This window comes from Oryzias latipes, chromosome 3, assembly GCF_002234675.1.
Source record: "Oryzias latipes chromosome 3, ASM223467v1".
Classification (NCBI taxonomy): domain Eukaryota; kingdom Metazoa; phylum Chordata; class Actinopteri; order Beloniformes; family Adrianichthyidae; genus Oryzias; species Oryzias latipes.
The window spans coordinates 7,776,195-7,800,375 of NC_019861.2; positions in this window are offsets into that span (position 1 = coordinate 7,776,195).

Here is a 24,181-nt window from a genome sequence, read left to right on the forward strand (position 1 = left end):
CAACTAGACTCTCTTATATCTTCCTATATATGGCATGGTAAACGTCCTCGTCTAAACAAAATCTATCTTCAAAAAACTAAAATAGAAGGGGGGCTTGCCCTGCCGAACTTTCGCTTCTATTACTGGGCATCCAATATAAGAAATATTGTGAATGGGTCTTTCTACCATGACAACTTGGATTGTCCTAACTGGATAACGCTCGAGCACTGCCAAGACAACAATCTCTCGCCTCTGACCTATGTTGGCTCTGGTTTGGCTTTAAGTTGTATTGCATCTCTGAACAACAACACACACTGAAGATATGGTCTCAATTTAGAAAACAGTTTGGCCTACACAGTTTCTCCATTTGGAGTCCTATTGCCATGAATCACCTTTTTAAGCCATCTACTATGGATTCAGGTTTCCTGCGATGGCATCACAGCAGTATCACTCGCTTTAAAGATCTACTTATAGAGGATACTTTTGCCTCATTTGCTCAACTGAAAGAGAAATTTGATCTTTTAAATTCAGATTTTTTTCGTTACCTTCAAGTACGTCATTTCTTTGTTTCTCAACTACCACAATTCTCAACTACCACAGAAACAGAAATAACTGACGAGATTTTTTCACTAGATCCATCCAGGAGGGGTCTTATTTCTATACTATATAACATTATGTTGAACTTTAAATGTTCCTCTGTGGATAAATTTAAGATGGCTTGGGAAAAAGATATGGGCCTTGCTATATCAGATGATACTTGGGTTTCTGCTCTTAAACTGGTAAACTCATCTTCATTTTGTGCTCGACACCAACTAATTCAGTTCAAGGTGGTACATCGGGTCCATATTCCCAGGGTAAAGCTGGCTTCTATGTACCCCACAGTTAGTCCACTATGTACAAGATGTAACCTTACAGATGCCTTTCTGTATCATATGTTCTTTTCATGCCCTCATTTGAATGCATATTGGAGGACAATTTTTGACACAATGTCTCGTGTATTTAACACAAATTTAAAACCAAATCCATTAACAGCCATTTTTGGGGTTGTGGAGGACCAAGCTGTTTCAGGTACTGCCAAAAAACACTGTATAGCCTTTGCATCACTCCTGGCACGACGTGCTATACTGCTTAAATGGAAAGAAACCTCTCCCCCGTCTTATTCACAGTGGCTACAGGATATCATGTCCTGTTTAAAACTGGAGAAAATTAGGTGTTCACTCAAAAAGTCTCCTGATATGTTTGAAGAATTATGGGGTCCCTTCTTGAGAACATTTCCAGCTCTTTAGTCATATAAGCCTACAGCAGCTTAGCTGCATGTGGTAGCATATAGTACAGGTCATGCGTGATGGAGTGATGGTTTGACTGTGGCAGTGACAGGGAATGGTATGGTTTTTTTTTTTGTTGTTTCTTTTTGTTTTCTTTCCTTAGCTTTATTATAAACACTTGTAGTCATTTGTCTTTCAGACTAACAGAACTCTGTAATTGTGTTTGTACAATGTAAAACTCAATAAAAATACTGGGTTTAAAAAGACAAACCTGTCTGCAGAAAACATAAAAAAGACAGCGCCAGGGCCCACCAGGATGGCAGTGACTCATGTGACCATGTCAATTCAATTCAACTCAATCTAATTCAATTCAATTCTGTTCCATTTTATTTGTACACCCCAAATTCACAACTGTAATCTCAATGGGCTTCATATTGGTAATTGAAAAAGTAAAACATAAAATTAAAAAGGATCATGAATACATAGAATTCAATAGGAAAAAACTAAATTGAACTAACTAAGAAAACTAAACTAAACAGTCATCCCTGCCCTTAGACCCCCCTTCGCGGTAAGGAAAAACTCCTAATAAAAAAATGGATTCCGCAAAAAAATAAGAAACCTCAGGGGTGCCCACATGAAGGAGGGATCCTCCCCCAGGACGGACAGGCGATTTACCAGAACTCATAGAGAAGAATTAACTTATCTAACTCTACAACTACATATATAAAGTCCAGCAGACGAGCTTCATCCAGATGGAGTTGGGGGGACAGCCGGGGCGCGAGACGAGCCGGAGACAGGATCCAGTTCAAGACAATCGTGACCTGTGCGAAATGTGCAAAATTAATTTGCACAAAGCACAGTGTGATGACTGGTCACTCTTGTGCTGTGTAGATGTACAGACACACACACAAGTTCATATTGCGATTGCTTGTCTGTTGTATTGTGATTTTGTTTTTTTCTGGTTCACAGTGCATGTATGTAAAACACAATTTCAAGATTATGTTTCAATGTTATGTAAAACTATTGTATTTTATATGTTGGTCTTTTAAAAGTAATACAGTAGTGAAAAATTCAAAAAAAAGTTTGAACATGTATATTTTTAAGAAAAACTAGTGAATTATCAAATAATTGAACCACTTCCTGTTAGTGGTAAAAACAGCATTTTAACTAAGTTTTTGAAAGAATAACTGGTAATGGAGTTAGTGATGATATATTCACACTGCTTGTTAGGATTTTCTGGGTTTCAGACATTTTTTTATTAATAAAACATGCACCGGGTCAAATTGACCCGGGAACATCATCTCTGTTCCTCACAAATGAACATAACAGGAATGGACAAGAAATGTGCTTTTTTTTTTTTAAAGATCCTTATAATTTTCACCCTTTATGCGTGGGCCAGATTAAACCATCCGGTGGGCCGGATACGGCCAGTGGGATGCATGTTTGACACCCCTGGTCGAACTCTTGATCCTCTCCTCAGAACAACAACCAGGTAGAGCACATTGGAAGCAACTTTACGTGCCATGTGTGGCAAGACCCCCAGCACTTGGTCTTTTCGGCTACACTGGATTGAGTCCTCGTACTACTCCCTAGTAAATTCCACAGTGTATTTGCCCTTTTAGGCAGTGTGTGTATACCAACCACCTTTTATCCCACACCAGTAACAAGCAGCCTCCTCTTCCTCATCAGCTTTTGTAAGGAGATGCCAGCACATCTGGAGGAATTTTCATCGGCAGCTGCTACAGAAACAAGAGCGGTTCACTACATTGACCAACCGTCGGAGGAGGAATACTCCAGAGTTCAGAGTGGGAGACAGGGTGTGGCTGTCCTCTGCAGATATCACACTGAAAGGGGGTTCAAGGAAGCTGCATCCTCACCATCCTTGCTACCTTGGTCTCTACCTTATAATCAAGATACTTAACCTTGTAGCATTTAAACTGGACCTTCCCTGCACCTCATGAGTCCATCCAGTGCTTCATGTAAGTAAACTGAAGCCTGTGAGGGACAATCTCCTTCAACCTACTCCTGTTCATCCTCTTGCACCTCGTCATGTAGCAGGTGGCCCTGCCTACACCATCTGTCAACACAGGGCCTCTAGGCGGGTTGGTTGAGGTATAATGGATTAGATTTATCTGCGCTTTTCCAGACGCTCAAAGCGCTTACATTGTGGCCACTATTCATTCACTCCTCATTCATACTGGTGATGGTAAGCTACGGTTGTAGCCACAGCTGCCCTGGGGCAGACTGACAGAGGCGTGGCTGCCATTTCGCGCCTACGGCCCCTCTGACCATCACCGGGTTCATACATACACATTCACACACCAGTGGAGCCACACTGGAGGCAAGGAGGGTGAAGTGTCTTGCCCAAGGACACAACAACATTTGGCTGGTGGGAGCGGGGAATCGAACCGCCAACCCTTCGATCATTGGACGACCCGCTCAACCACCTGAGCCACTGCCGCCCCTTATCCTTCAGTTCATTTCCTTTAAAAAAAACAAAAAAAACAACAGTGTTTTTAAATGTTTAGTTTCCAATATCTCATCGACTGGGAGGGTTACAGTCCAGCCGATCCCCAGTGGGTGCGGGAGAGCCACATTCTCGACCGGGATCTAATCATCCGTTACCATCGGGACAATCCTAACCTGCCATGTTGTCTGTCTGGAAGCCAAACTTTGTGAGGAGGGTTATGTCATGAGTTGTCCCTTGGTTTTGTTTTGGTTTTCTTATGCTTGGTTCTTGCTTGTTAATTACCAGTAATTGGTTATTAGTATTGAATATTTTATAGTCAAAAAGTAATCGGTGTCATATCGAATCTTAAAAGTGTGGTATTGCCCATCATAATTTCAACGTACTCACAACAATAATGAGTGAAGCCAAGCCCCTTGGGCAAGGCATTGAGACTTTTTTTTAAGGTTTTCAAACATCCTGAACCTTATAAAGGTATAAAAATGTAAAAAAATAAATAAATGGCAACAGTGGATACGAACTAGGAATCATCCGTCTTTTTTTTGTTGATTTATCAGTGTTAAACAAGATAAGGAAATGTCTGGAGAGTCTCCTGTATCTTACCTGACATCCTAAAGCATCTGTCTACAGGAATCTCTAACCTACAATGACTCTAGTGCTTTTTTTAGAGTGGGTGGAAAAAGGGACAGACACAATTCTAACTACTGTGTGAAAACAACCCAAACTTGTTTTGGGCATATTTTATTTGGCCCCCTTGAACTTTTCAACCTTTTGCCACATTTAAGGCTGCAAAAATAAATAAATAAAACAGTACTTTTCTGTGGAGAATCAACAGCAACTGGAACACAATCATGAAGTGGAATGGAATTTATTGGATTTCAAACATTTTTAACAAATAAAAAACTGAAATATGGTTATGGAAAATTATTCAGCTGTGATTACAGCTGTAAGTTGTTTGGGGTTTGTCTTTATCAGTTTTGTACATCGAGAGACTGACATTTTGCCTATTCCTCCTTGCAAAAGAGCTGAAGCTCAGTGAGGTTGGATGAAGAGTGTTTGTGAACAGCAGTTTTCAGTTCTTTCCACAGACTTGGCCATTCTAACACCTAGATATGTTTATTTTTGAACCATTCCATTGTAGATTTTGCTTTATGTTTTGGATCATTGTCTTGTTGGAAGACAAATCTCAGTCCCAGTCTCAGGTCTTTTGCAGACTCCATCAGGTTTTCTTCCAGAATGGTCCTGTATTTGTGAGGTAAGTTATTGTGTTCTGTTGTGAGTTAATGTGTTGTCTTGTGAGTTAATGTGTTGTGACCCTTCTGAGCAACCATAGAAAGGATTGAAAACAGACCCAGATGCTAGCAACCGCGGACAACAGAATGGAAACAGTCTCGGTTTACTGTCCAGGTAGAAACTAGTAATCAGGAGATGTGTTCTGCGGCTGGGAGGAGGAATCTCGGATGGCATCTTGGGATGATGGCATAGAGCGGGACCAAGTAGAGGAGGAAGTGGGCGCAGGATGCAGTCCAAGAAAGTGAGGAGTGTCTTTCCTTTTCTTTTTTCTTTTGTGTTGTTTACTCCACTGGTAAAATGAACCAGAGCTGCTTGTCCTGTGGGTGTTGTAGCGGCTGCGTGGCTGGAGGTTGTGTCCACAAGTGGAACCAGAAAGTGGATAGATGGGATGGACCCAGGTTTGTACAAATGCTGGTTGATCCTGTAGACAAGGACGTAGTCGTGAGTACACGTGAGAGCTGGACATATGTTAAGGTAAAACTTCATGAGGTTCTAGTTTGTATATACTTGCACACTATTCCCAAGATATCTTCAAGCAATTTTTAAATATTTCAATGAGTCACTGTTCATCACGGACTCTGTCTTTATACATAATTACTTGACTGATGTCTGAGGACAAGCAGTGGATGATCCGGAACATCGTTTTGCTAGATTCTGTCAATCATGCAGATCTAAGCTAAAGAAAGAATGAGCAAAATGGTTTTTGTTTAAGTGGGCCTGATTTTTTAATTAAACACTTTAAGATGCAGAAAAGTCAAAGGAACTCAATTACTCCGGAGAACAATCAAAGCTGAGCAGGCAAAACCGAAATCATAATTTCCATTTAGACAGAGTGATGGATACAGCAGTTTTAGAATATTTGCATTGTTTCTTTTGCAAATAATGTAAGAAAAGTTTAAAAAAAGAATTAAATCAAATATTTAAAAAAGAAACAATGTAATTCCTTTTTTCACTTCATCTTTTTCTTTGTTTTTTTGCTGTCTTTCGGTACAAGGCAAGCTGAACACATTCAATGTGACACTGGGATGCCTTCTGGAAGTAATTTCCTTTGCTTTGTGGTCACAAGTTAACATGTTGTGTTTTGACAAACCCTCAGAAAAGCTCACATTTCCAGCAACCATCTCTAAAAAAGTAGGAACAAATAAATAAAAGAAACTTTCACACTACAGAAAACACAACGTTACAAGACACTTTTTTTTCCAGGTATAGAAAATCAACGATTGATTTTAACGAATGCCATCATTGATGCCAAACTGGCATTGCAAAAAAAATAAAAATAATAATAATAATAATGAAAGCCACTCAGATACACAGATGTGCTGAAATATCCAACATACATGGGTGGGGTCAGGGAGGGTCTTAGGGTTGTAGTGGGTATGGTTATGGGGGGGGTGGCTGTGGGTGCGCGGCGATCTCTGGGTTGCTCGGGTCGGGTGCTGGGGCTGGCTCGAGGAGACGGAGCGCCGGTTGGGTGGTGGGCGGCTCATGGATTCTCGGGGCCCTGGCTTCGTCCTTGGCCCTTTTCTCGGTGTCAGGTGCCCGGTGGCCCCCATGGCTGCCGCCTGGTACGGCTAAGCGCTCCTGTCCTGTGGCCTGGGGTCTGGACGCCGGGTTGGCTTATGCATTTGGGCGTCGGGGGGGCCGACGCCCACCCCCCTGCGCCTGGCTGGGTGGGTGGGCGATCTCCTCCTCCCCCCCCTCCCGGGCTGCCTGGGTCCGGATGCCGGGGGGTTCCTGGCCTGGGGGTCTCTCCTCCCCTCTGCTGGTCTGGCTGGGTAGGATCTGGTTCCCCTTATGAACACACGGTTCACTTCAGCATCATGAATGTATCTCCACCCCCACGTACACGTGTACACTGCCACACTGCTCCCTGTCTGCTTCATCCCTCCTCCTAACCCACAGTGTATTGATGGACAGATATTTTCCGCTCATCCTCGTGTCAGATTTTCACCTTTGATGTAATATTTGTCTTTCCAGCAGATCTGGTATAATTGTTACAGCTTAAAATAATAACTTATTCAAATCAGTACTTGTATCCCCCACTTTCTTACCTCTCTTCCTTTTACTCTCTTCCACCCCCCCTCACATTCTTCCCTTCTCCCTCCCCACACACACTAAGGAAAAGCGTGTGAACTGCTTTACTGAACAAACCAAAGCTAAAGGGAAACAAACAAAGAAATTAGGTGAAAGTACAAATAAATGATTTTTTGAGCTGCTATGGGAACATATTCAGTCACTTGCTGATAAAGAAAGTGCTTTAATATTGGCTCTGATCTACTAGAAAATCTCTTTTAAGGTATAGATGTTGGATCCATCATAAGAATTTTCGTTAAGTTCATACCAGCAAAACAATCCATTGATTTCTACAATGATCTTTTTACATTTTCAATGTCTGTAGATATCACAAATTAAAAACCAACCAATAATCTAAAGTTATTCAGGGGAAACTCCCCAATAATAAACAATATACTAAAAAAAAAAATTAAATAAAATAAAATGACATGATACCATTCATTTCATGTACTGTATCTTTGAGCCAAGATAAAAACAGAAATAAATAAAAATTGTTCCGACTCCCTTTCAAATAAACAAAAACTCAGATTAAATGTCAATAAATCTTTAAAGAGCTGCTTAAATGAAAATTGTGTTTTTGGTGTTATTTAACATGTTCTTGTAGCATTTTTATCATAATGGTGGACATAAAGAAAATAAGATTTAAACTGCGTTTACCAGGTACTTTTTTAATTTATTCAAATTGTTATAAAAATTCACAATTTTTGGGCCACAAATTTTTATAAAAATTCACAATGTTTGGGCCACAAGCCTCCAGCTCCACTCCATTCTGATGCATCCACTTGACTAGATCCATGCACATTTTTAATTTGCTTGTCTGAGCTGGTATCTGGCTCAACACTGTACTGCTGGATAGCTTCAGTATTGCTTGCCATTTTTGTTTCACCAACAATGTTAGGATTGGGGGTATGAGGGGCTGTAAACTAGCAGGAGAGATTGTAAACAAAGGGATAATAGGATAGCAAAGCAGGCTCACTCTAAGCAGTCCCACCCACATCTCCTGCCTCTCTGCAGAAACTGTCATAGAAAACAACACATTTTATTTGTTTTTGGCTATAAAATTGCATAATCATAATAAACCACAACCAGTAACGCTTTTACCAAAATATGATTTGAGAGGGACTTAAAAATGTAGTTAAAATATAAATTGAAGCTTCAATGTTAAGTATTTGGTCAAATGAGAGTCCATTGGGAAAGTGAGTCTAAATTTTAATTTTTAACATTTCAAAAAATCTTTTGGCCTAATGCTATTTTGCTTTTTTGTGATTTATTTATGAGCAATTTATTAACACAAGTATATCAAAAGTAGTGTGTTCATTATGAACGGGCAAGACAAATTATGTGTCAAACCCCTTTATGCTTTAGGTTTGATGAAAAAAGTCCTGGGTTAACAAACACCGTTACTCTGATACCCATTATCTCAGATGAAGTCTTTGTGGTTTGCCAGTCCAACAAAATCAAACAAAGCAAAACTTCAGTGAACCTGAACCTGAGTCACTACTTTGAAGTCTACATTCAGCCACAAACACAAGGAAAGAGGGGCCAAGCCTCTTTCTTTTTTTAATTCCTTTTCAATTAGACTAGAACCAATTTAACAGAGAAAAGAACACGCTACAACTTCAGACAGTGGAAATAGACACAGCTACTCCCAGTCACAAGTTCCCTTGACTGTAGCTCCAAGGGAAAAAGCAGTTTTTGCCCACAACATTTGTTGTTTAAAACTGATAAAGAGTTATTTTGAGTGTTTTTCCATTTTTTTTTGTTAAATGTTTTGGGTAGTGTAATTAGTGTGATTCAAATGTTGCACAAATAATCAGAGAATTTAACAGCTTTTTGGCTCAGTTCAGGTCAAACAGCCAATGTAACAACTGTATCCGAATTCTTTCCCTAACCTTCTGGTTTTTCCCTATCCCTCCAATTGTAGGGGAATTTGGAGGGATAGGGGCATCTGAAAGGGCATTTGAAGGGGAAATCATTCAAACAGCCGCGAGGGTAATTTGCCTCACTCTGTGCTGCGAAGGAGAAACACATTTTTTCATGTGTGTGCTCTGAAGCACAGAAGTTTACATTTAAATGTAATGCCTTTTTGTTTTAGCATGAACTTTTAAAGTTATAATGATGTTGTTATGCAATTTCTGAGTGCGACAAGCCAACGTGGATGACCAGCAACTGTTGATGACATCATCAAGGCGGTGTGACATTCAAATTAGAAGACAAATTCCCAATCCGAATTCCCACTCTAACTACTAAAAAATGACATAGTGCGGCACTATGTAGTAACGTGAATTTTTTTTTAACTTGTCCTGTCCAATAGCTGAGCAAGCAGATCAGAGCCGAAAGCCTCTTGTATTGGACAGATTTTATTGTTACAGTTGGGGTTACTGGATCTTCAGACAGACAGAGTGTATATTTGTATAAACCCCTTTTGTATTTGAGGCTAAGCTTTATTTATGATGTTTTTTTTCCGTATCCATTCCTTGTTGGACCGGACGGAAAAAAGAAACAAAAGAGGAGAGAAAGAAACAGAGTGGAATGTCACAGATGGAGGATAAGGGGTTGGAGTGGCGGGGGTAGTGGATATTACAAAGTTAAAACATAAACGTGTCGTAGGTAAATCATATAACTTAGTTCACACAGCAACAAAAAAAATTAGTCTGCACACAACTATTTACAGGTTAGAAGTATAATCCTACATTAATGATTAAAGATTTATCTCCCAAGATTTCTGCACATAGACAGGTATACACAATATTCGCATTATCGATATTCACAAAGAGGGGTGTAGAAAAAGAGAAAAAACAAAACCCATGCCCATATTTGTGCAAAGGTGAACAGGCAGGTGGGTTGAATGAATGTGTGACTCTAAGAGTGTAACTTGACCACACTGAATGCTCCAGCAAAGGCAGGAGGCCAGGCACCCCACACCCCAGAGCTAGGGGCAGACAGCCTAGCATCCCGGCCGATCCAGGAATCCAAGAGCCTCACCGTCAGACAAAAATCCAGGAGCAACCACCCTCCCATGCACCAGACCCCCACCATAGAAACGGAGACGGAGGTCAGGACACAGCAGCCCCCCGGCCGAGGAGTAGAAGGAACAGATTACACGCAAAGCCCCAGCCCTGGCAGGGACCCGCCCCACCCCAAGGCACACCACCTATACCTAATGCCCTGACCGCTTGAGACCTACGCCGGCGCCCAGACAAGAGGCACGCCACCGCCTGGGACTCCTGTCCCCAATCCCAGCCCATGGTCAGCACACTGTACACCCGTGCAACCTGCCCGCCGAGGTCAAGAGGGGGATAGTGGCAGAAACCGACCGCCCTAGTGGTAAGGCGGACGCAGATGACCAGTGATCAGCAGAAAGGTCCAGGGGACAGTGAGCCTGAGGACCAGGCTCTAGTTGCTGTAAGCAACGATGGAAAAAAAAGTTTGGAGTGTGCCGGTATGCCCAAGAGAGGGGCCCCACCCGGTGCCAGGGGATGCCGTCCAGCCCACTCAGATGTTGTAGACCCCCGCCCTGCACGGAGGGAGGGGGTGTGGTACCATGAATTTTAAAAGCAATTCAGATACGATGCTTACTACTTTTTTATTTATTTTTTTATGATGTCATAGATTTCACAAAGTTATAATCTGATTAAAATGAGTCTTTTGCGATGATTATTTATTAGTCCACTGTCTTCTGAAGATAAAAACATTGATGGTTTATCAAAAAAATACATTTAAATACATTTTTTTGGCAAAAAAAAATACATTGTGGTCTATACTTGCCAATCTAGTGAGCATCCATACACACTGGTTTTTCGCAGAGACTTCTGGGAAATTAAATTTCCAAGGAACTCGATTTTGGAATTGTAGATTCGGACAGCACTACAAAATGGCGAACGCACTATATTGTGGATATAGTGTTATAGGAGTTAGGGTGGGAATTCGGACATACCCAAGAATTACTTTTCTGTAACTCTCCATTTGGAGGGCTCAATCAGTGTTTTTCAACCAGTGTGCTGCGGCACACTTCACTGATCTAATAACATTTACCATCTCCTGGATATCAGGGGGGTATTCCAGAAAGCATGTTTAAACTACCCAAAAGACACTTGGTGGTGGAATTAGGAAGTACATGAATGCGTCCAGAGGAAGAGGTTGGCTAAAAGGAAGGGGGATGTAGAAAGGACTGAGGAAAGTAGACAGGAGTACAAGGAAGCGCAGCGTAGAATGAATAGAGAGGTGACAAAGGCCAAACAGAAAGCTTACAATGAGCTATATGACAGGTTAGACACAAAGGAAGGAGAGAAGGACTTGTACAGGCTAGCCCAGGGGTCGGCAACCTTTTTTACTCAAACAGCCATTTGGGACCGCCCCTAATGAAAACAAAGCACCCGGAGCCACAATCCGTTTTGACATCACTTTATTTATTATGCATGTTTATCATATCAAGGGTGCTCATTACGTCGATCTTCAAGGACATGAGTATATATCGCGGGCCAGAAAAGATAAAAAAAGTACGTCTTAAAAATCCACCAGCCTATCAAAATCCTCACTGAGAAGTACGGGACTTGATTGACATGTAGATTGGCCAATCGGACATCCTCTGAAACATACATCACTGCAAAAGCACATTGTGTTCTTAAAAGGATGATACCGCGGTCGCGTTGGGAGGAGCCACCAGCTGAAGTTATGGTCTGATCGCTGCATGGAGCGATGTGTTTGTCAATGCATGGTAGAAACTGAGAATGTGGAGAGATCAGGTTTATTGTTTTGAAGAGTTCTACTTGGTAATCATGTTTCCATGTTTGAGTTCATAAAATCATCCCAGGGAAAGTCTCTGCTTCAACTCCCGCAGGGAAAGCTGCGTCTCAATCTAACGCCCGTGTTTCCATTCTCTCTGACAGAGTTTGAAGCCAAAGCCCCTCCTCCGCCTCTTTACCTGCTTTTCCTCTCTACCTGTTCACCTGGTCACATCCTCTGCAGCTGACAGTTGGTTTCCCCGCGCTCCTCAGCGTGTCCTACACAGAGAGCGCAAAATACGATAGTCGGGGCGCTCCAGCGCAGCAGGATGAAAGAGCCGGATGCAGGTTATAGCGGGGATAGAGCGGGTTAAGCAAATGAATGGAAGAAGGCGGCCCGCTGAAGAAATATTCAATATTGTACACATTTTATTATTAGTCTGAACTATCTTTTATTTAGAAATTCTTTTATTTTGCTAAATCAGTCCAGTGCCAAAAAAAAAAACATCAACAAAAGTTGTGTTGGGCGGTTTTTGGCTGGGTCTGGCGGTTTTCAGATGACTTTTGGGCTGGAAAACTGTGACTCTATCTGGCAACACTGGCGCAAACTCTCTCGGGATTAAAATAAAGTTGTTTTTTTCTTAAGATTAAAATTCTAAGGTTATTTCATTTAAAATCAATTTTTAAACAAAAGTAAATCTAAAATGTTATATTTTGCCATAATGCATTGCCTAAATTATATTGCTAGGTACTACTCTCTGTCATCAGCGAGTTGATCTCTGCCCCGCGGCATGTCAAGTTCCCGGCAGAAGATCAATCCGGACCGCGTGGCTCTCCCTGCTATCAGCTCTGCAGTTCTCGCCCGATAAATACGAGCTCATTTAGGAAGCTGATTTTGACTTGGTACGCGCTTCGTACGGAGCCAGCAGATGAACAAACTAAAATAAAATTTAATTATTATAAAATACTCATTATTTTCCAAAGTCACAGGGAGCCACAACAAAAGGATGAAAGAGCCACATGTGGCTCCGCAGCCATGGGTTGCCGACCCCTGGGCTAGCCAGACAGAGAGACAGAGATTGGAAGGTGCTAACAACCTAGGAGAGTGTACTGAAAAGATGGAAGAAGTATTTTGAGGAGCTGAGGAACGAGGAAAATGACAGGGAAAGAAGGGAGGAAGATGTGGTTGTGGTGGAGCAGGAAGTAGCAGAGATTGGAAAGGATGAGGTTAGGAAGGGTCTGAAAAGGATGAAGAGCGGAAAGGCCGTTGGTCCTGATGATGTACCTGTGGAGGTATGGAAGTGCTTAGGAGAGACAGCAGTGGAATTTCTAACGAGTTTGTTCAGTAGGATTCTAGAGAGTGAGAAGATGCCTGAGTAATGGAGGAGAAGCGTTCTGGTCCCGATCTTTAAGAACAAGGGTGACACGCAGCAACTACTGCTGACCAGCTCTGTGAGGTGGTCACTTACATCTTCAACCTGAGCCTGAGTCTGGGAAGACCTGTGTGGTTCCGGTTCCTAAGATGGCGCACGCTAAGGAACCAAACCATTACAGACCAGTAGCCCTGACCTCCCACCTGATGAAGACCATGGAGAGGCTCATCCTCAGCCACCTCCGGTCAGTGGTCAGCACAGCAACGGACCTGCTGCAGTTTGCCTACAGGCCGAACATCGGGTCGGATGACGCTGTCATTTACCTGCTGCACCGGGCGTTGACTCACCTGGAGGACGCCGGAACCGCTGTGAGGGTCATGTTCTTTGACTTCTCCAGCGCCTTCAACACCATACGGCCAGCTCTGCTGAGAGAGAAGCTGGAAGGGGCTGGAGTGGACGGACGACTGACTGCATGGATGACCGACTACCTCACCAAGAGACCACAGTTTGTGAGGCTACACAACTGTGTGTCGGAGGTGGTGGTTTCCAGCACTGGTGCTCCTCAGGGGACGGTGCTCTCACCGTTCCTCTTCACCCTTTATACCTCGGACTTTACCTACAACACCGGCAGTTGTCACCTCCAGAAGTTCTCTGACGATTCGGCCATTGTTGGCTGTGTGTCGGGGGGGAATGAGCTGGAGTACAGGTCAGTCATCAAGGACTTTGTGGACTGGTGTGAGCGTAATCACCTGTGCTTGAACACCAGTAAAACAAAGGAGATGGTGATTGACTTCCGGAGAAGAACACCACAATTCACACCGGTGAGCATCCAGGGCTCGGACATTGAGGTAGTGGACAGTTTTAAGTACCTGGGTGTTCACCTCAACAAGAAACTGGACTGGACTCAAAACACCGATGCCCTGTATAAGAAGGGCCAAAGTCGCCTCCACCTTCTGAGGAGACTGAGGTCCTTTGGAGTGTGCAGGCCTCTCTTAAGGACATTTTATGACTCTGTGGTGGCCTCTGTTATCCACTACGCCGTGGCCTGTTGGGGAGCAGGCAGCACAGACCGGGACAGGAAGAGACTTAACAAGCTGGTCAGGAGGGCCAGTTCTGTCCTGGGCTGTCCACTGGACTTTGTGGAGGAAGTGGGTGAAAGGAGGATGTTGGCCAAGTTAACATCCATCATGGACAACACCTCTCACCCACTACATCAGACAGTGGAGGCACTGAACAGCTCTTTCAGTGGCAGACTGTTACACCCCCCATGCAGGAAGGAACGGTTCCGCAGGTCATTCATCCCATCAGCTGTGAGATTGTACAATGCCACAGTTTAAATATGCATGTACAAACCGGTAATCATACATCCATAGCTCATCTGTATATTCTATGTTTTTACTTTATTTACTTCATTTTATTATTAGGCATAACATGTCATGTCGTAATAGTGTACATAAGTTCTTACTTACTTTTTCTATTTTTGCACATTTTTGTATTTGTATACTTGCACATTTTGGAACACCCCTCACTTTTGCACATTGCTGTCACTTTTCTCTGCTTTTTGGAACTGCTGTGACAATTGAATTTCCCCAATGTGGGATCAATAAAGAATATCTATCTATCTATTATAGAGGAACAAAGTTGATGAGCCACACAATGAAGGTGTGGGAAAGAGTAGTGGAAGCCAGGCTTAGGAAGAAGGTAGAGATTTGTGAGCAGCAGTATGGTTTCATGCCCAGTAAGAGCACCACTGATGCCCTTTTTGCTTTGAGAATGTTGATGGAAAAGAACAGAGATGGTCAGGAGGAGCTGCATTGTGTGTTCGTAGATTTAGAGAAGGCGTATGACAGGGTGCTGAGGGAGGAGCTGTGGTACTGTATGAGGTCGTCTGGAGTGGCAGAGAAGTATGTCAGAGTAGTTCAGGACATGTATGAGAGAAGTATGACGGTGGTGAGATGTGCTGTAGGTCAGACAGAGGAGTTCAAGGTGAAGGTGGGACTACACCAAGGATCAGCTTTGAGTCCCTTTTTTGTTTGCTATGCTGATGGACAGGCTGACAGATGATGTAAGACAGGAATCTCCCTAGACAATGATGTTTGCGGATGACATTGTAATTTGCTGTGAGAGTAGAGAGCAGGTGGAAGAACAGCTAGAGAGGTGGAGGTTTGCCCTGGAAAGAAGAGGCATGAAGGTCAGTCGTAGTAAGACAGAATACATGTGTCTGAACGAGAGGGATCAAGGTAGAAGCGTTAAGCTACAGGGGGCTGAGGTGAAGAAGGTGCAGGAGTTTAAGTACTTGGGGTCAACAGTTCAGTGTGATGGGTAGTGTGGAAAAGAGGTGAAGAGGCGAGTGCAGGCAGGTTGGAGCGGGTGGAGGAAAGTGTCAGGAGTGTTGTGTGACAGAAGAGTGTCAGCAACACTCAAAGGAAAGGTTTACAAGACAGTGGTGAGACCAGCTCTGCTCTATGGGTTAGAGACGGTAGCAGTGAGACAGAGACAAGAGGCTGATATGGAGGTAGCCGAGATGAAGATGTTGAGGTTCTCCTTAGGTGTGAACAGGTTAGACAGGATAAGGAACGAGTACATCAGAGGGACGGCTCATGTTGCCTGTGTTAGCGACAAAGTCAGAGAAGCCAGACTGAGATGATTTGGAGATGTTCAGAGGAGGGATAGTGGATATATTGGTAGAAGGATGTTGGAGATGGAGCTGCCTGGCAGGAGGGCAAGAGGACGGCCAAAGAGGAACTATATGGATGTTCATGATAGAGTGAGGTGGAAAACGATGATTCGCTGTGGCGACCCCTGATGGGAAAAGCCGAAAGAGAAAGATGTTTAAACCATCCAGACTTTAACCCTGAACTCTGGCTGAAATCCGCCTGAACTTGCTTACTGTGGGTATGTCGGTTCCAAAAGACTGGATATGAGTCAGCATAATTACGCTCAACTTTTTAACCCTGGGTTAATGCGTGTGCACGGCACGCACATAAAGACATTCTCAATGGATCGCCGATTTCTGGAATCCCCGTGGAAATGCGTGGAGAAAAAAAGAGAGCGCTATACTTCAGTGAGACTGAGTCAGAGATTTTAATGACGGGGTATGAAGATTATACACCCATCAAAAAAGTAACACAGACGGATCAGCAAAAGAAAGAGTTTCTATCTCATTTCTATTTTCATTGTGACGCATAGATAAAAATAACTTATCCAACTTTGCCTGCTTAAATGAATTACTTTTATTGGTAACAAGTAATTGATTTAAATTTATTCAACCTAATTTCTTAGATCTATCCAACTCAATTATTGTTTATACAACTCAGATGTACATATTTATCTAACTAAATGTCATATTACTCCAATTCAATTAAATGTTTTTCTATCTTAATTATTGTACTTCTTGAACTGTCATATGTCTAAGTTTGAGCCTGCAGATATATTCATTTTTATAACAATGAAATCAAAGAAACAATACAGATTTGCATCATGAAATCATTTTCCATTTCTCCAACTTCAACATGACATTATATGACAGTAGGGCTGCTAAATAAACTCATCATATTCTTCCTCTCTCTCACTCATGGTGCAGAAAGAATTAAACATAAAAGGACAAAATAACTAGGCAATACACATTAAACAGCCAATCAACTAAACACATTTAGACAAAAACCCACACTTAAACCAAAATCCGTCCAAACAGGCAATGGGAATGGTATCCCACAATCCCATGCGCTGCCGATCTAACAGCAGCACCAAAGTTACAACTACTTAATTGAATTAATTTGAATGAAAGTCAAATAAATGTCTGATGACTACGTATTATTTTTAAGCTGACTTAACTAAAAAAAATGTTTTATCTCAACAGAAGCAAATAATTAACTTAGATCAATGTAAATAGTTTATTTTTCCAACATCCATATGTGGTCTTATCACCCTCTCATGGTGGAAAAAGTATTATCTGAGCTTCTTCATCCACTAAATAATCTTCAAATGGACACGCCATGCTCCTTCACCTCTCTGAAAACAAACTAACATTCAACTAAACCTGCTCCAGAGCAGGAGCATGAGTTTCTATGGCAACTTGACATACCCTGAAACATACCTCCTTTTCTGGAACCAAAAGCTGAGGTTATCCGCTTCCTTAGCCTTAAACCTACCGTGGTAACTAGCATAACCTGCTTTCTGGAATACCCCCCCTGCTCTGTGTTCATCCAAACAGGCCCTGATAAAACACTGAGTAGTTAGGAATATGAAAGATCATAAAAGAGTTTGATCTTTCTGTTTATTTGATTCTATTAAAGACATTTTGATAAGAATGACGGTACCGCGATTTAGCTGCAGCTTCATCTCTTCATCTCTGGGGCAGGAAAAAACCTACCCCTTTAACTGTCTTTAACCGTCTCTGCCAATCATTCATAATCATTCAAAAACAGCTAAAGCTCGTCTTTAGCGGTGTAGCTTTACGAAAGGATCTGGTATTAGACCGTGGAAAAAGTGATCAAAATAATAAAGCTAAGAGACGCTAGTCTTTCTGGCATCGGCGTGAGATTTTGCATTACATAAGAAAGAACAACTAATAAAACTTCAACATTTTCACTTTTTGTGTAGCTACAGAAAACATAAATATGTTAGTTTTTTTGTGCAAAATGTATCAAACATAGTGATCATGTTGTTCAAAAATTACAGTTGCTTTTGAGCCAACATCGAAAAAATATTTTTTTAAATCACTATTTAGAAAGATTATATTTAGTTTTTTGTGAGGTTACATAAAATTGCATGTTAATAAACTGAAGGGGAAAACAACTGCAGGGTAAAATTTCAAATAATTTAGTTGAAAATTATTACTGAAAACTAACTTAACTTTTATTACAACTTTTGGAAAAAACAGCTGCAACTTCCAGCTTTTTCTGCCACAATTATCACAAAAATGCATGTGAGATTGTTGGAGGGAGGGAGGGACTGTATATCAATGCAGGCTATAGAGTTAATCCTTTTTTAATTTTTGGATGCTGGTGTGCCGCGGGACTTTTCTCAAGGATAAAGTGTGCCTTGGCTCAAAAAAGGTTGAAAAATACTGGGCTAAATATAGAGGTAGGGGAAGAATTCGGGTACTGCTTTTTGTGACCCAAAAGCCAAAAATGACTTGGATTAAAGATCCCAGATCTTTTGTATTAGTCGATATCTCTTCCCTGAAGGGAATGTGGTGAGCAAAGAGACTCCATGGTGGGTGGGGTAAGTGGTGATATGTTGGGCTTTCTTGTTGAGTCGGCCGGCACAGACGTCTTTGAGCGCAGGTAGTGAAGAGCTAATAGTCTGTTAAGCTGCCTTCACTGCCCAGAGTTCACTTCTGCAGTTTGTACCGACAGTAGTGCAGCGTTCCCTTGCTCATCACAGGAGTAACTTTCGAAAAATGACCCGCAACAGGTGAAACCCGTGAAGTGCAATTATAGATTTTTTAAGGCTATAAAATCCATCACTGCACAATTTATATATCTTTATCAGACATACATCAACATTTTCACTCCTTTCCCTCTTTGTTTAAACACAAAATTTAAAAATAAGACCAGGTTTAAGGAGAATAAGACCAAAGATTTGATCGCTTTCAAAGATTATCTTAGTTTGGCAAGCTGAATGCATACAGTGGACAAGGCACAAAGGAGATTGTTTGAAAAGATCAACAGCCAATCAGAACAAAGTGCACTGTAAAAGAAAAAAAAAAGCATGCAATGTTGTACTGAAAAAAGCTCATTAAAACAACGACACCACAAAAGGTGAAACGTGATACAGCGAGGGAACACTGTATTGGAATTTACAACAAAAGCGACCTCATGGTTCATATTACTTACTAGTGATCACTGTCTGGCTATGTGTGAAGAAAAGTTAAAGGCAGTTTCTAACTATTCTTCACATATTGAGCTGTGTGTGCGCACCATCCCATGCGGTGGGACATGAAGTTATATTAGGACACGCAGTGACGTCAAAAGAAAAAAAAAAAGAACGAAAGAAAAGAGAAGGATCCCTGGTGGTATAGTGTAATAAAAGTTAAAGGCAGTTTCTAACTATTCTTCACACTATGTTAAATATCTGTTCACAATCTTTTTTTTATTAATTATGACAAATTCTACCGACTCTCTTAATTGCACCATTTTGACATCTTTTACAAGAGAGTTCCTTAAATCTAAATTTTTAAAATAGAAGCTGAAAAAAAGGAGGCAGATAAACCAGATAAAAATGGTTGGAATGTTGGTTGTCTGAAATGTTTGGGGTGGTACCTGTTAAAATCAGAATCACAGACCGTAACACCCTTAGTGTAAAAACACTAATAGCATGACATCTGTCTTACCAGCAGTCTGTCCAGAAATATCTGCTGTGGTGAATGGATAGTTGGGGAACTAGTCGTGTTTTTACCACAAATGATTAATGGAAGCTCATGCATTATTTTTCCTGCCTTTCTCTGGAAGCTTGTCATGAGGCAGCAGTCTTCCCTGCCTCCTCCATTCCCCTTTCACTGTCTGTCCTGATTACCTGCACCAGGCGGAGGCGGATGGGGAGCTAAGCAACTGACACACCTGCACCTCATCCCCTCTTCAGACTCTGCTGAAGAAAGAAGTCTCGGCTCGATCTTCACTTCACTTGCAGATCTTTCTGTCTAAATATGTGAGATACTGTGGTGGCAGCTGCTTAAATAATCTTTAGAAGTGGAAAGTATTTGAAAGCTATAGACTTGCCCTGCCTTTTTTTATCCTCTGCCTAGAACCAGTCGGGACTCAACAGTACTTGCCATTTTTATGTAGAAAGTTGCAGGGGTCCAAAGACTGAATATTTTTTAGGTTTCTTTATAAATTTTCAAAGAGAACCAGGGAATGCTGTAACAGATGTAGAGGGGTAGAGGACTCAATCAAGTGGGATTTCCCTAAACTGCTTGATGCAAGTTTGCATCAGACATGAAGGAGTTGGGAAGATTCAAAGGGGACTAAAGCTTAAGCGAATGTCTTATCCAGGGGTGTCCGATACATCAATCAGAAGCAAGCGTATCGATGAATAAAAAAATAATAATAAAAATCAGCCCCACAGTGAAGTACACACCTTGATTGACATGCAAAACTGCCGATCCAACATCCTCTGATACGTCACTGCACAGAGCACCAAGCTCTGCTAGCAGATAAGGAGTTTTTCTTCCTTCTAAACCTGGTGTGACGATTCAGTATCAGACTCCTAACAGCATATTTAGCTGCTTATATGTCTTATTTTTCTCGACCGGCCTGAGGTCGGTCATTTTATGTCAGAGCGCATGGGGAACGTCTCTGATGTTGGCACACAACAAAAAAATCTTTCCATTGAAATTACACCAATAAGAACACATGTTCAATTCAACAAGCTGTTGAAGAATAAATGACAGAAGAACTTTTTATCATTTTGTAATCTTAGATTTTCTTCTTAATTTATCAATTTAATTCAAAATGACTAATTTACTTTAAATTCTGCTTTCTATAAGTCTATATGAAACACTGCTAAAAAATAAATGGAACACCTAAACATTCATATTCTAAGCCGTTTGTTTCCTTCCGGGGTCACAGGGCTGCCCGAATCTTTACCGGCCACTTGTGGGCGAGGGCTGGGGACACCCTGGACAGATCACTAGTCTGTCGCAGGGCCATAATCACACACCCTTGGACAATTTTGAGAAACCAAATAACCTGTGAAGCATGTTTTTGGATGGTGGGAGGAAGCCGGAGTCCCCGGAGAGAACCCACGCATGCACAGGGAGAACATGCAAACTCCACACAGAAAAGTCCCCCATTGATGTTCTGTTTCAGGTCCCCCAGCCGGGACTTGAACCTCTTGCTGTGAGGTAAGAGCGCTTACCACTGCGCCACCGTGCAGCCTAAACAACTCAATGTTACTCCAAGTCAGTCACACTTCTGTGTAATCAAACTGTCCAGTTAGGAATCAACACTGACTGACAATCAATGTCGCGCTTTTGTGCAGGTAAAATTGACAACAGGTGGAAATATTTTTCGATCGGCAAGACACCCACAATAAAGGGATGGTTCTGCAAGTGGTGACTACAGACAACTTCTCCGTCCTCATGTTTTCTGGCTGATGTTTTGGTTACTTTTGAATACAGAAAATGTTGTCACTACAGCGGTACCATGGGATGGCATCTACAACCCGCACAAGTGGCCCAGATAGTGCAACTCATCCAGGACCACAGATCAATGTGAGCAGATCAATGCAATGTCAGCATAGTGTCCAGAGCATGAAGGAACTACCAGGAACTACCAGGAGACAGGCCATTACATCAGGAGATGTGAAAGAGACTGTAGGAGGGCAACAACCCTGCACCAGCAACACTACCTCCTCCTCTGCAAGAAGAAACAGGAGGGGCACTGCCAGAGCCCTGCAAAATGACCTCCAGCAGGCCACAAATCTGCACCTATCTACTCAAACTGTTAGAAACAGACTCCAGGAGGATGGAATGAGGGCCTGAGATCCACAGGTGGGAGTTGTGCTCATAACTCAACACCATACAAGACGTTTGGCATTTGCTACAGAACACCAAAATTGGCAAATTCGCCACTAGCGCCTTGTGCTCTTCACATATGAAAGCAGGCTCACGCTGAGCATGTGATGCATGTGACAGAGTCTGGAGATGATGCAGAGAACGTTCTGCTGCCTGCAACATCATCCAACATGACTGGTTTGGCAGTCAGTCAGTAATGGTTTAGGGTGGCATTTCTTTGGGGGGCTGCAAAGCTCTGCTTGTGCTCACCAGTGTTAGGAGTACCGCCATTTAATTATAACTGTGTTACTAAAAGTGTCATACGTTAGGTAACGGAGTAATTTAAATAATTACTTTTATCTCTGCTACAACGCTGTCATCTTTGCATAGTAAAACTTGTGGCGCGTTACTTCAGAGTTTAATGATGTGGTTTGATCAGGCTCAAGTTCTTTTTTCCCCCCTGAGCACTGATGCGCGCCTCTAGACGTACTATTCCCCGGAGCTAGGATGAAACGGGCCCCCAGTGTCCTAGGAAAGGTTATGTCAAACTGGGGCCCTGTGATGAACAGCTTCCTTCTGGTGCTATACCTGTAGTTGCACCACGTAGAATGCAAAAAAGGGCAGTTAGATTGTCCAATCAAAGAAATCTAGTTCACATCCCTTGCAAGAAGGTTTTGACCAGTCCCAAGGAAACTAATCTCAAACTTGCTGCACTCAATGTCAGATCTTTATGCAACAAATCATTTTTAATCAATAATCTTATCTCTTCTTTTAATCTTGATTTTATGTTTTTAACTGAAACATGGCTTGACAAAAACACAGGAAACATAGTTCTAGTCGAATCAACTCCCCCCAACTACAAACATGAATCGGAAATACGAGAAAATAAAAAGGGTGGAGGCGTTTCTGCACTGTTTAGAGATAATATTGCAACCCGCAGACTATCATTTGGTGTGTTTTCATCATTTGAGTATGTGTCCTTTAAGATTGAGTTAAAACAAACTCCTCCCTTACTCTGCATAGTTATGTACAAACCTCCTCAGCACAGCCAAAGTTTTATTGATGATTTCACTGAAATGCTCTCAGTTGTGTGCACAGACTTTGATGGTCTAGTCATTACAGGTGATTTTAATGTTCATGTTGATAATGTCAATGACAGAAATGCAAAAGAGCTCAATGCTGTCCTTGAAACCTTTAGTCTAATTCAGCATGTGAGTTGCCCCACCCACAGCAGAGGGCACACTCTGGACCTGCTCATCACAAGGGGGGTTACTATTTACAATGTCAGTGTGGTTGATGTCGCCCTCTCTGATCATTTCTGTGTATTCTTTGACCTGTCTGTTGCTCCCAAACCACCGCCTGGCCCTGCAGTTGTCCAAAGGAGACAAATAAATGAGAGCACTAGGGCACAGTTTGTAGAAATGATAAACCCTGAAAACGTCTCTGGTGCCAATGTTGATGAAATGCTGAATTCTGTTACTTCTAGCATCTTGAATGTTCTGGATGCCATTGCCCCTATGAAAGTTCAATTGAGAAAACATAGACAGAAAGCTCCCTGGAGGAATGATGATCTAGTCAGGGCACAGAAACAACAGTGCCGCAGAGCCGAGCGAAAGTGGCGCAAGTCAAAACTCCAGGTTCATTATGGAATATATAAGGCGGAGTTGTACGCTTATAACCAGATCTTATGCAGAACAAGGGAAAGGTACTTCTCTGAAATAATTGGAAGTTGCAGCAGCAACTCTCGTATCCTGTTCACAACAGTTAACAGATTAACTAACCCTCCAACCCAGCTACCAATAGAATTGGTTTGTACACCTAAATGTAATGAGTTTGCTGTATTTTTTAATGACAAGGTTCAGGGCATTAAAAAAGCCATCAACTCCACAACACATATAACTATCGAACGGCCACCTACTCACTCTAAGCTGACTCACTTTATACCTGTCACTGACCAAACTGTCCAAGAGACCATCACCCGTCTGAGCTCGTCTACATGCTGCCTTGATGTGTTACACACTAGATTTCTAAAGTCTGTCTTGAACAGTGTGTTGCCATCAATTACTCAAATAGTTAACATGTCTCTTCAATCTGGAATATTTCCAGAGGCATTAAAAACTGCAGTCATTAAACCTCTCCTGAAGAAAAACGGTCTTGATCCCACTGTACTGAATAATTACAGACCTATCTCTAATCTGCCATTTTTAGGAAAAGTCCTTGAAAAAGTTGTCTACCAACAGCTCACTGACTTTCTCTTATTAAACAATTCGTTTGATGTTTTCCAGTCAGGTTTTAGACCCCATCATAGCACAGAAACTGCTCTTATCAAGGTAACCAACGACATCCGCCTGAACACTGATGATGGCAAAGTCTCTGTCTTAATCCTGCTAGACCTGAGCGCTGCCTTTGATACTGTTGATCATGGGATCCTTTTGCACAGACTCCAAGACTGGGTTGGCATCTCTGGATCTGCCCTAAGTTGGCTCAAGTCTTATCTAGAAGACAGGAAA